The sequence below is a fragment of the Pleurodeles waltl genome, chromosome 8, assembly GCF_031143425.1.
Source record: "Pleurodeles waltl isolate 20211129_DDA chromosome 8, aPleWal1.hap1.20221129, whole genome shotgun sequence".
Taxonomy (NCBI): domain Eukaryota; kingdom Metazoa; phylum Chordata; class Amphibia; order Caudata; family Salamandridae; genus Pleurodeles; species Pleurodeles waltl.
Genome location: NC_090447.1, coordinates 1318195104 through 1318208461, shown reverse-complemented (window position 1 = coordinate 1318208461; position 13358 = coordinate 1318195104).

Genomic DNA, 13358 nt, shown 5'->3' with positions numbered 1-13358 from the left:
CTGGACCCTTCGGTGACGGTGTCCTGGGCCCTTGGGTGTCCTCCCTCACACCCGGGATGGGGCTTGTGGGGCCCTCCTGGTCCGCGCTCCTGCTGGCTGACTTCTCCGCCCTGCTGCCCTTGCCCTCCTTCGATGTGGCTCTCTGGCCCTTGCCTCTCCTGGATGTTGTGGCAGGTGAAGTGGCAGAACTTTGGTCCTTGGGGGCAGCCGTGTCAGTCTTCTCGCGGCGGCCCCTTACTTTACGGGTCCTCTTTCCAAGGGGGGGGCTGGCTGTCCCCTTGCTGCTGACCGATGTATCACTGCTGGCAAAGGGTGGACTCCAAAATCCATGCACTACGGTGACACTTGAAGCCGGGCTGGTGGTGGCTGAGGTGCTCTTGGGACTCTTAGCAGATGGAGGGGGTGGGTCAGGTGAGGGAAAGAGGTTAAGAGTGGAGGAAGAGGAGGTGGTTGTAGGAGAGTCAGGTGTGCTGTTCTTGGGTGAAGGTGCATGGGCTGGAGGCTGTCGTGAGGTGGTTGGCTGTTGGGTGGGTGGCTGCCTGCGTTTGTGTGTCTTGGAAGAGGGGGTGACAGACACAGTGGGAGAGGACACAGGGGACGTGTAAATGGCAGTGGGGGTGGTGACTGCACGTGTGCGGACTGTACTGGAGGGTGTGCTGGTGATGGAAGTACTGGCTGTTGGTGGTGTGCATGCAGGTGTGAGTGGAGACGTCACAGGGAGGGAGGAGGGAGACAAGGAGGTGGGGGGACACAGAGGTGGTAGTGGCTGTTGGCATGTCTGCATCTGGGTGTTGCTTGGGTGAATGTTTGTGTGATCTGTGGTGCTTATGTCTGGATGCCCCTGGGTGTTGAGGTGTGTGCAGGCTGGTCTGATGGTGTGGATGGGATAGGCTGAGGAACAGGAGACAGAGACAGGGTGGAGGCAGTTAGAAGAGGGAGGCTGGAAACAGGGACAATGGCTGCCGTCAGTGCTGAGGCCAGAGAATGCGCCTCCCTCTCTACCCCCTGGATGGCATTCAAAAGGGTAGACTGCCCAACAATGATGGTCTGTAGGAGGTCAATGACCTCCTCACTGAGGGCAGCAGGGGTAACAGGGGCAGGGGCTGAGGTGCCTGGGGTGAAGGAGATGCCCGCCTTCTTGGGCGAGCGGGCACGGAGCGAAGGCTGAGGGGCTGCTGGGAGGGCGGAGCTGGTGCGCTGGGTGGCGGCTGTACCTGTAGAGGCGGGGGGCCCGGATGTTGCCGCCACCGCTAGGGAGCTCCCATCCGAGGACGTGTCGGTGTCGCTGGTGTCACCACGGGTCCCCGTTGTGGTGCTCCCCTCGCCCTCCGTATCACTGGTGGCCTCGGTGTCTGTGCCATGGCCCACCGGGGCCTTGTGAGTTGCAGCTACCTCGTGCTCCGGTGCCAATTCTCCTCCGCCTGATGATGCTAATGCACACATGCAAAAGTAGATAAAGAAAAAGGGTGGGGGGAGAAATAAAAACAGGTTGAGTGCATGCATTGTCAACACCGTTGGCGGAGAGGACAGACACAGGAGCCTCATGCACTAAGCCGCGCAATCGGGGTACACTACTCAGTACTTGTGACTAGGCCAACAGGTCTGGGGACAACAAATGCGCACATGGGTGATGCAGGACCATGGATAGCTGTACTTGTCACCCTACAGAGGTGGGGGGCGGGGGCACAGGGCCATGGCTAAAGGAGAGGACTACACTACAGAAAGCGCCCTGGCCTAATGTCACCCACAGCCCTCCTCCCCCACCCAGGCACCTCCACTGTGCGTAAAGATAGCTGAATGTGCTGGTACTCACCCCCTTGTGTCTGCTGTGATGTCCTCACGCGCCCATCCAAATCGGGGTAGGCCACCGCCAGGATCCGGGACATCAGGGGGGTCAGGGTACGACTGGCACCCCTCCTAGGTTGGGAGGCCATCCCCAGCAGTGACTCTGCGGTCTTCCTGGTCCCGCAGCGGATGTCCTCCCACCTCTTGCGGCAGTGGGTGCCCCGTCTGTTGTGGACCCCCAGGGTCTGGACTTCCTTTGCGATGGCACGCCAAATGTTGACTTTCTGATGGGCGCTGACCTATTTGACATGTACAGGGTGGAATAGGAAATATCATAATTTTTGTGCATGTCAGATGTGATTGGCCCCCCCTCCCCAACCTTGCCATGTGGCACATGCTCTCATCTGTCGTGCCTTGCACTCGTCATTCTCTCCCCACCCCACCATCTTATATCCACCCCACTCAACACAGGCATAGCCCATTCAACGTGCACCCTGTGTACTAACCTGTTGGTCTGGAGGACCGTAGAGTAGCGCATACTGGGGGAGGACCCCATCCACTAGTTTCTCCAACTCTTCAGAAGTGAAGGCAGGGGCCCTTTCCCCAGTCGCAGCAGCCATTGTCTCTTCCAGACCGAGGTCACAGCAGCACTTGCAGTATAGGTCCTCTCCTGTGGATGATCAGGTCTCGAGTGATTAATCAGATAGAAAATGGCGGTCACGTCCGTGGCGGTGCGTACCGCGGCGGTGCGTACCGCGACCGCCGGCGCACCTCGTCATTGGCTCCTGAAACCCATAGGGTTCAATGTTAACCAATGCGGCTTCGCACAGCGGTCTTCGACCGCCTACCGCCACGGTGTGCCACGCCAGCGCATTGACCTCACATCCCACTGTCACACTTCACAGGTCAGGCAGCCGCCATTTCAAGGGCCCACATGGCTTAATTTCTACTGAATCACACAGGCCTAGGCCTTGCATTGCCAATCATACAAGCCTTTCAATGACTAGCGATTCTTGTTCTGTGCAAGCTGTGGTTACGTACCTGTGGGTTTCTTGACTCTATACTCCATGTTGTCCTTCCTAGGCACCGTCCGCTGGGACTTGCGAGGAGAAGGAGGAATCCTCCTGTGTACCGACCGCTGGTGGACCTGTCGACAATGGAAGAACGCCATATTATACTCCGATACCGACTTGACCGAGCCACTATACATGAATTGTGTGCCCAGCTGGAGCCAGCCCTGATGTCCCCCATCTGCCAACCCACAGGGATTCCCCCTCTGGTGCAGGTCCTGTCAGTACTCCATTTTTTGGCAAGTGGATCATTCCAAAAAACAGTGGCCATGTCATCAGGGATGTCTCAGCCTCTGTTTTCTAAGGTTTTGTCAAGAGTGTTGTCTGCCCTGCTGAAATACATGCGGAGCTACATTGTTTTCCCTGAGGAGGGTGATTTGGCCACTGTGAAGGGTGATTTCTATGCCCTTGGACATATCCCCAACATAATTGGTGCCATTGATGGGACACATGTGGCTTTAGTTCCCCCAAAAGACAATGAGCAGGTGTACAGAAATCGGAAAAATTACCATTCTATGAATGTCCAGGTGGTCTGTTTGGCTGACCAGTACATCTCCCATGTAAATGCCAAGTTCCCTGGGTCAGTGCATGACGCGTATGTCATGCGAAATAGCAGCATCCCCTATGTGATGGAACAGCTACAGAGACAACGTGTGTGGCTAATAGGTGACTCTGGTTACCCCAACCTGCCTTGGCTATTGACCCCAGTGAGGAATCCCCGGACCAGGGCAGAGGAACGGTACAATGAGGCCCATGGGCGAACTAGGAGGATCATAGAAAGGACCTTCGGCCTCCTGAAGGCCAGGTTTAGGTGCCTGCATATGACAGGGGGATCCCTCATGTACTCACCAAAGAAGGTGTGCCATATCATCGTGGCCTGCTGTATGCTTCACAATCTGGCATTGCGACGCCAGGTGCCTTTTCTGCAGGAGGATGGTCCAGATGGTGGTGTTGTAGCAGCTGTGGAGCCTGTGGAGAGTGAAGAGGAGGAAGACGACGGGGACGAGACAGACAACAGGGTCACAGTTATACAACAGTATTTTCAGTAGCACACAGGTAAGAATCACCCACAACATTTTACATTTATTTAAGGCCTCCTGCATCTCTACTTTCTGTGTTTCCCCCCAGTTCATTTTAACTGATTTGTGACTTTGCCTTCCCTTTTCAGAGCTGTATGACCCAGTGCGTGACTACTGCTTTGTTTGCCCATGGACTAAAGCTTATTGACATTGGTATGTTGTCATCACAATTTAACTGAACATAATTGAACCGTTGTGTGTAATACATTTGTTAAGAATACAAGCTGACTCCAGAATATTTTCAGTGCAAATAGTGATTTATTTTTAGTGCTACATATAGGTCCATGATAGTAAAACGGTGATGGGTGGGGGTGGAGTAATGTCCATGGCAGAGTCCAGTTCTCAGTTTCACAGGTGCATTGTCCATATGCCTGTGGAAGGATGGAGCAGGGGCAGTTTAAGGTTGGACAGGGTGACAATGTGGGACAGTGGGATGACATCAGGGGGTATGTTATGCTGGCGGGGGTCTTGGCATCCTACTCTGTCTTCTTTTGTGATCTCAGGTTCCGCTTGCGGGGTGGTTGTTCTTCTGCAGGAGGTGGGGTTCTGGTGGCCTGTCGTTGTGTGGGGGCCTCCTGTCCACTAGCGCCGGCGGAGGTGGTAGGCTGTTCCTGGTCCTGGCTAGTGACAGGGGCCCTGTGTGGTGCCACATGGTCCTGCAATGTGGTTTCTATCTGGTTGAGGGCCAGGACGATGGTCCCCATTGCGGACCCGATGTTCCTGAGTTCGTCTCTGAACCCCATGTACCGTTCCTCCTGCTGTGCCTGGATCTCCTGGAACCTGGCCAGTACCGTCGCCATCGTCTCTTGGGAGTGGTGGTATGCTCCCATGATGGTGGTGAGGGCCTCTTGGAGAGTGGGTTCCCTGGGCCTGTCCTCCCCCCCCTGTCGCACTGCAACCCTCCCAGTTCCCCTGTTTCCCCCGGCCTCTGTCCCCTGGACGGGGTGCCCACTACCACTGCCCCAGGTCCCTGTTGTTGTTGGGGTGGTGGGTCAGCCTGGGTGCCTTGTAGTGACGGACACACCGCTGATTGACGCGTCCTGGAGACAGAGGCATGGGCCCGCTGGGTGGGAACTGTGCTGGTGTTCCCAGAGGGGGTTGGGTCTGCTGTGGCCTGTGTCTGTGTGTGGGGAACCGACTGTCCAGAGGTCCCCGATGGTCCGGGCTGGTCATCAGGTTCTAGGTCGACAGAGCTGCTGTCATCACTGGGGGCCTGTTGTGGGGGTGGGATGGACAAATCTGGACCCTCCGTGGCGGTGTGTTGGCGTTCGGGCCCTGCAGGGGTAAAAGAGTATGGTTATTGCTATTGTGTGTGCCATGTCGTGCGATTTGTGGGTGCCCTTGTCCCCCAGTGCTGGCATTCCCTTGTGGGAGGAGATGTGAGGGTGGTTTGTGGGGGTGGATGAGTATGTGCAGTGGTCATGCATAGGTGATGGGTGTCTATGGTTTGTGTTGGCATTCAGGGATTGGTGTTGGGTTGGGTGGGTTGTGCTGGTGAGACATTGGCAGGGAGGATGTGTGCTGGGGGGTTGGGGGTGAGGGTGGGGGTGTGGGTTGGCATGCTGGTGGTTGGGGGGGGTGAAGTAGTTGAGATTCGACTTACCAGAGTCCATTCCTCCGGGTACTCCAGCGAGGCCGTCAGGATGCAGGATGTTGAAGACCTCTTGCTCCCATGCTGTGAATTCGGGTGGAGTGGGTGGGGGTCCGCCGCCAGTCTTCTGCACAGCGATGTTGTGTCTTGACACCATCGACCGCACCTTCCCCCGTAGGTCGTTCCAGCACTTTCGGATGTCTTTCCGATTTCTGGGATGCTGTCCCACAGCGTTGACCCTGTCGACGATCCTTTGCCATAGCTCCGCCTTCCTGGCTATTGTGGTGTGCTGCACCTGTGTGCCAAAGAGCTGGGGCTCTACCCTTATTATTTCCTCCACCATGACCCTGAGTTCTTGGTCTGAGAACCTGGGGTGTCTTTGGGGTGCCATGGGGTGGTGTGGATGAGGTGTGGGGTGGTGTTTGTGGTGATGTGAGTGTTGGTGTGTGGTGATGTGTGCGTAGATGTATTGTGGGTGATGGAGTTGGGTTCTTGTGTGTGTTGTGGTTTGCGTTCCCTGTGCTCTCTCTCTGTGTCTTGGGCCTTGTCTCTGATTTTCGATTTATGGGGGTTTGTGAGTGATGTGGGTGTGTGTTTTATATTGTAATGGGTGTGTGGGAGTGGTGTGTGTATGTGTATCAGGTGTGTGGATTTGGAATTGTCCAATGTGGCTGTGTTTTGTAAGGGTATGTGTATTTTGAGCGCGGCGGTGTGTACCTCCAATGGAATACCGCGGTTGAAAGACCGCCGCGTGGATTCGTGGGTCGTAATGGCATGGGCGTGTTTGTGTTGGCGTGACGGTGGAGGTTTGGTCATCTCCAGTTTATCGCTGCCCGCTGATGAGGTGGCCTTCCGTGGATGTCGGTTTTTGGCGGTTTGCCAGTTGGAGGTCAGAATGACCGTGGCGGTTTACCGCGGCCGCGGCGGTATAATGGCGGACTTCTGACCAGCGGTAAGGGCCTTTTACCACCGAGGTCAGAATCACCCCCTTTATATCATTTTTCAGTGATATCTTTACAAATTCGTATTGCAACTTTGATCGTTTTGACCTGAAGATACCCAGATAAATATTATATATTTTTCTAAACACTGTGTGGTGTATTTTTGTGGTGTTATGCTATGGTGTTGTATGATTTATTGCACAAATGCTTTACACATTGCCTTCTAAGTTAAGCCTGACTGCTCGTGCCAAGCTACCGGAGGGTGAGCACAGGCTGATTTTGGATTGTGTGTGACTTACCCTGACTAGAGTGAGGGTTCTTGCTTGGACAGAGGGCAACCTGACTGCCAACCAAAAACCCCATTTCTAACAGAGGCATATGGGCATACAAGAAGGCTTATAGAATGTACCTTTGGCCTCCTGAAGTCCAGGTTTTGATGCCTCCATCTAACACAGAGGTCTTCAAACTAGGGGGCTGGCCCCCCTAAGGGGGCCTTAAGTGATCCCAGGGTAGGTGCCAGCCTCTGGCTAAAAGAAGAATTATACAGATAACAGGCCATTGCTTTCAGCAGAAGCATGTTATTGCATTTTAAAAAGGTAACCATACTTAAATACAGTGTTTAAATAGGTCTAGACACATTTAAACATTGCCATCCTTATAAAATAATTGTGAAAAATTCTGAAGGGGGCCCAGTGATTATTATTTTTCAACTGCGGGTGCGCAGCATTAAAAAGTTTGGAGACCACTGATCTAACAGGTGGATCCCTGTTCTTCTCACTGAAGAAAGTCTGCCAGATCATCGTGGCATGCTGTATGTTGCACAACCGTGCCTTGAGATGCCATGTGCCTCTTCTGCAGGAGGAGGAGACTGGAGATGGCCATGTGGCAGCAGTGGACCCTGTGGACAGTGAGGATGATGAGGCAGAGGATGAAGATGAGAACAACAGAACTGCAGTGATCAGACAATACTTCCAATGACACACAGGTAGGACAGTGTTACTTCACATTTCATTGTCATTATTTAGATTATCTTTGTCACTGGCATGCTGTTATTTCCCACTTCTATGCCTACTCCCTGTACCCTTTGGTAACTCATTTTGCAGATGTTGGTGCCCCACTATCGCTCCTGGTGTGATCACTGCAGCCAACTACAGGTCTTTCCAATGTGAACATTACTGTACATTTGAAATACAATGTTTGAATCTGGTTAAACGAATACATACTTAAATCATTTGACATACTCCATCGTTGTATTTTTTCAAAGGGTGTTTATTTAAGTGCTAAGGAGCAGAGGGACAAAGGCATTGGGCTGGCTTGATGATGGTGGAAAGTCCAGGGTATTGTTCCAGTCTATTGGTGGCATAGGTGCATTGTCCAAGGGGACATAGGAAGGGGAGCAATGGCAGTTCAAGGTGGACAGGGTGACAGAGTGGGACACAAGGGTGACAATCAGGAGAGTCTCATTTCCTGGTGGGGGTCTTGGCAATAGTCTCTGGCTTCTGCCTGGATTGCAGGGAATGTTTGCCGGGTGGTTCTCCTTCTGCAGGGGGAGTGGTGCTGGTGGCCTGTTGGTCCTGTGGCTGGGCCTCCTGTCCACTAGTGGCCGCAGAGGTGGAAGGCAGTTCAGATGTCTGGCTAGTGGCAGGAGCCCACTGTTGTGAGGCTGCCTCTCTTATAATGTTGACCATGTCTGCCAGCACCTCTGCAATGGAGACCAGGGTGGTGTTAATCGCCTGCAAGTTCTCCCTGATCCCCTGGTACTGTCCCTCCTGCAGCCGCCTGTTCTCCTGCACGTTGGACAGGATCTGGCCCAGTGTATCCTGGGAATGTTGGTATGCTCCCCTGATCTCAGTGAGTGCTTCCTGGAGCGACGGTTCCCTGTACCTGTCCTCCCCCTGGCACACAGCACTCCTCCCAGTTTCCCTGTTGTCCTGTGCCTCTGTCCCCTAAACCGTGTGCCCACTGCCACTGACCCCAGGTCCCTGATTGTCTTCGGGTGAGGTGTTCCCTGGGGTCCCTGTAGCTGTGGACACACTACTGATTGACGTGTGCTGGGGACAGTGGTATGGTACGCTGGGTGGGGGCTGTGGTGGTGTTTCCAGATGGGGGTGGCTATGTGCTGGTATGTGACTGTGGCTGGGTTACTGACTGTCCAGAGGTCCCTGATGGGCCAGGTTGGTCATCCTGATGCAGGCGTCCAGAGTTGCTGTCATCACTGTGGGCCTCTTCTGTGGGAGGATTGGATATTGCTGGCACCTCTTCTCCGGGGACATTGGCTGGGGTACCTGTGGGGATGTGAATACAGTGCTATTGTTTCTGTGTGTGACATATTGTGCATCTGTGGGTTACCCTCTTTGGTTATCATTACCCTGGCAGCTTTAACTTGTATAAGTTGGTATGTGGTGGGCTAGCTGATTCTCTCTAGTGTGCATGCTTTGTTGATAGGTGTCAATGCAGGTCTGTGAGTGGTGCCCATGCTTTGGTATAGCATGCAGGGCTTGGCACTGGCATGAATGAGATGTGATGGTGAGGCGAATGGGAAGTGGTGGAGTGAAGGGAATGAGGGTGGGGTGAGGGTGTGTGATGGCATGAAGGTAGGGGGGTAGTAGTATTATAGAGTTGACTTACCAGAGTCCAATCCTCCTGCTACTCCGGCCAGGCCCTCAGGGTGCATGATTGCCAAGACTTGCTCCTCCCATGTTGTTAGTTGCGGGGGAGAAGGTGGGGGTCCACCACAAGTCCTCTGTACAGCGAGTTTGTGTCTTGCTGCAATGGTACACACCCTCCCCCGTAGGTCATTCAACCTCTTCCTGATGTCATCCCTGGTTCTGGGGCACTTTCCCACGGCGTTGACCCTGTCCACGATTTACCGCCATACCTCCATCTTCCTGGCTATTGATATCTGTTGCACCTGTGCTCCAAATAGCTGTGACTCTACCTGGATGATTTCCTCCACCATGACCCTTAGCTACTCCTCAGAGAATCTGGGGAGTCTTTGTAGTACCATGGGTGCTGTGTGAGTAGTGTGGGTTAGGGTGATGTGTTGGGGTGTGTGATGTAAGATGCTTGGGTGGTGTTTAGGTGATGGTGGTATATGGGTCTGGTCTTGTCTGTAGTTGCGATGTCAGTCTGTTGGTGATAGTTTGTAGTCCTAAGGGGTTGTGGGTAATGTGGGTGTGTGTTTTATAGTGGTGTGGGTGTGGTGTGTGTATGGGTGTTAGGTCTGTGTTGTTTGAATTGTCCAATGTGGTAATGTTTTGTCTGTGGGTGTCCATTGTGAGCGTGGCGGTATGTACTGCCAATGGCGTTGTTCTGTAGGAGTAACGGTGTGGGTTTTGATACCACCAGCTTATCACTGACCTTTGGTGTGGCAGACTTGTGTCTGTGACTGAATAGTGTCAGATTGGTGTGTGTGTGTCATAATATGGTGAACGGAAATCTGCTGTGGCAGCGGTATGTTGGCTCAGTCAGCATGGCGGTAAGTGGGACTTACCGCCAATATCATAATGAGGGCCATAAACTCTTGCTGCCATTCATTCGTAGTGTCATACGCCCATTCAGGACCTGCGTATCTTTGACTTGCTATTCTCTTTCTCTTCAATTTTCTATCACCATTCAGCTCTCCTTCACTTAGATCTTCTTTCCTTGTTGTCTCTACTTCTTCCTCAAATTGTTGGTTCGACAACCACCTCTTTTCTTTTCTCCACTTGTGATTCCGGCCACTTATCTCCTTTCAGTGGACTCTGTCAGTATTCTCTTCAGAATCAAACTAGGACCTTTTCCTTGTTCTGTGGTGTTCTCTCGTGATGGACCTACAACCAGTTCAGGAGGCGTCAGATCACTTTGACTTTGATCCACCTCAACTCCTTTCCTTTCTAGGTCTGGCAGTTGCTGTGTTTGTCTCTCAAGATTGTCTGCTTCTGGGAAAGCCCTCCTCTGACTAGGCTCTTGTGCTGTTTCAATTGAGATAGGCTCTCCGTCACCCTCCTGGAGGTCTCCTTCCTCGTCTCTCAAAGGAGTGACTGACCAGTCCTCAAGGAGCTCAGATCCGGTCTTGGTTCCCCTTTGTTCTCCTTCCGGCCCTGAGACTTGTTTCTCTGTTGTTGGTACTCTCAACAACGCTTCTTCATGATCCAGTGGACATGCCACTTTCTTTGTGTGACTTGCGTGAATCCAGTTCGCAATTCCAGCACACTTCACAGCTGTGGTAGTTGTCAAAACTACCTGATAGGGTCCCTTCCAATGAGGCTCCAAACACATCTTTCTGATGTGCTTTCGGATGACAATCCAGTCCCCAGCTCTCAAGTTGTGCCCTGGGTCATGGATGTGTAGCACTGTGGTGGCCTCCACCTGCTGAGAAAAAGAGCAGACTACATCAGCCAGACCTTTGCAGTAATCCAACACCATATCATCTGTAATGTTGACAAGTGCATTTGCTGGCACTGCTGGTAACCTCATTTATCTGCCCATGAGGATCTCATGTGGCGACAATTCTGTCTTCCTGTCAGGTATGTTTCTGATTGACATCAACACTAAAGGCAATGCGTCACGCCATTTCAAATTCGTAGCCGGACACATCTTTGCAAATCTTGACTTCAATGTTCCATTCATCTGTTCCACTAGTCCTGATGCTTCAGGGCGGTAACTACAATGCAAGTTCTGCTCAATGTTCAATGCTGCACACAGTAATTTAATTACTTCAATATTGAAGTGACTTCCCCTATCTGATTCTGAAGAGATAGGAAACACGAAACACGATATCAGTTCCCTAAGCAGTAGTTTCTCTACTGTGAGACTATCATTTCTTCATGTAGGGTAATCTTCAATCCAATGACTAAAGATGCAGGCAATCACCAACACATATCTCAAGCCTCCACACTCAGGCATCTCAATAAAATCCATTTGCATTTTGCTGAATGGACTTCCCGCTCTTCCAATGTGGCTCAAATTAACCACTTTCCCTTTTACTGCGTTTAGTTGTTGGCAAATGTCACATCAGTGGCAAACTGCTTCAGCAACTTGTCTAAACTCTGGGTTAACCCAATCATGTTCGAACAAACAAACCATGGCATCCCTTCCAATATGTGCTTGACCATGCTAGTACCTCGCCATTTGAGACAACAGGCTATTTGGCAAAACCAATTGACCCTCCTCCGAAACTCACAATTCATCTTGTCTTTGCACACATTTCATTATGCTCTATAAACGTTTCTACTCCCTGTAACATTATTCTGCAACGTTTTCAGCTCTTCCATGGTATCAATCATTTTCAATGCATAGCTTGTACAAGCTTCATCAGGTAACAGTTCCCACTTGTCTTTGAACGATCTACAGTTCAATGCGCAAAACCTTGTGACTTGATCCGCATATCCATTTTCCAATGACATGTAGTCCTGCGACTTCAGATGTGCATTGCATTTCACTATGGCAATCTTTTCAGGAATTTGAATAGCATGTAATAATTATTTCATTCTCTCAACATTTCTCACTGGTGAACCAGAAGAAGTCAGTAAAACCTCTCTGTGACCATAGCTGACCAAAATCATGAACTATTCCAAATCCATACTGGCTAACAGTATAGATGGCAACTTTCACCTGAGCCGAAACATTGCACGGTCTAGTAAGGGCTAGCAGTTACGCTACTTGGGTAGAATATACTCCCCGAAGAGAAGAAGCTTCCAAGGTACCTGTAATTGTGGACACAGCATATCCTGCTCTCACTGTCCCTGTATTGTCTCTCAGACAAGAACCATCAACAAAGATAATTTGATCATTTTCTTCCAATCGGGTATCTTTAATGTCAGGTCTCGGTTTTGTACACAAATCAGTTACTTCAAGACAATCATGCTCAACATCTTACTCGTTTTCAATTTCAGCATTTTCACTCGGCAGTAAGGTTGATGGGTTCAGCACTCTACATCTTTTCAATTATACATTTGGTGACCCCAAAATACTTGTTTCATATCTAGTCAACCTCGCACCTGTCAAATATTGGGTTTTTATCCTTGTCAGTAGAATCTCAATAGAGTGAGGGACCATTATAGTTAGGGGATATCCCATCACAATGCCCTCACAGTGTGTAAGGCTTTGACCAACGGCGGCAACTGCGCGCAAACAACCTGGTAAGTCTGATGCAACTGGGTCCAAAGGAAAATATGCTACTGGGCGGTTTACACCTCAATGGACCTGTGTCAAGTCAGACAATGAACATGCATCACGCTCATGACAAAACAATGTGAAAGGTTTTATGTAATCAGGCATACCCAACGCTGGAGCCCTGCACAAACTCTCTCTCAATTGAGTGAACACTTTCATTTCATCCTGGTCTAACACTATGGGATCAGTGACTTCCTTATGAGTCAGCTTCTGCAATGGTTTGAAATGACTGAAAAATTTGGAATCCATTAGCAGTAATAACCCACCATTCCCAGAAACATTTTGACATCTCTCTGTGTAGTCGGGGGACATATCTGCAATATTGTTGTAATCCTTTCTCTGGATATCCTTCTTGAACCCTTCTCAATCTGATGACCCAAATTCTTCACTACTTTCTGACAGTACTGAAATTTCAGCTGAGACACTTTGTGACCATTCTTTCCCAAATGGTTCAACAGGGCACTTGTATCATACTTGCACTTGTCCATTGTTTTGGACGCAATCAGTAAATCATCAATGTACTGCACCAAGGTCGAGTGGAAAAGCAATTCTAACGACTCCAAATTATTTTCCAAGATCTGATTGAATATGGAAGGTGACTCTGAATACTCTTCAAGAATTCTGCACCAGCAATAGACTCGATCCAGGAATTTAAAACAAAAGAGAAACTGGCTATCCTCCTGGAGAGGCACAGAAAAGAATGTTTGTGACAAATCGATGATGGTGAACCACTCGG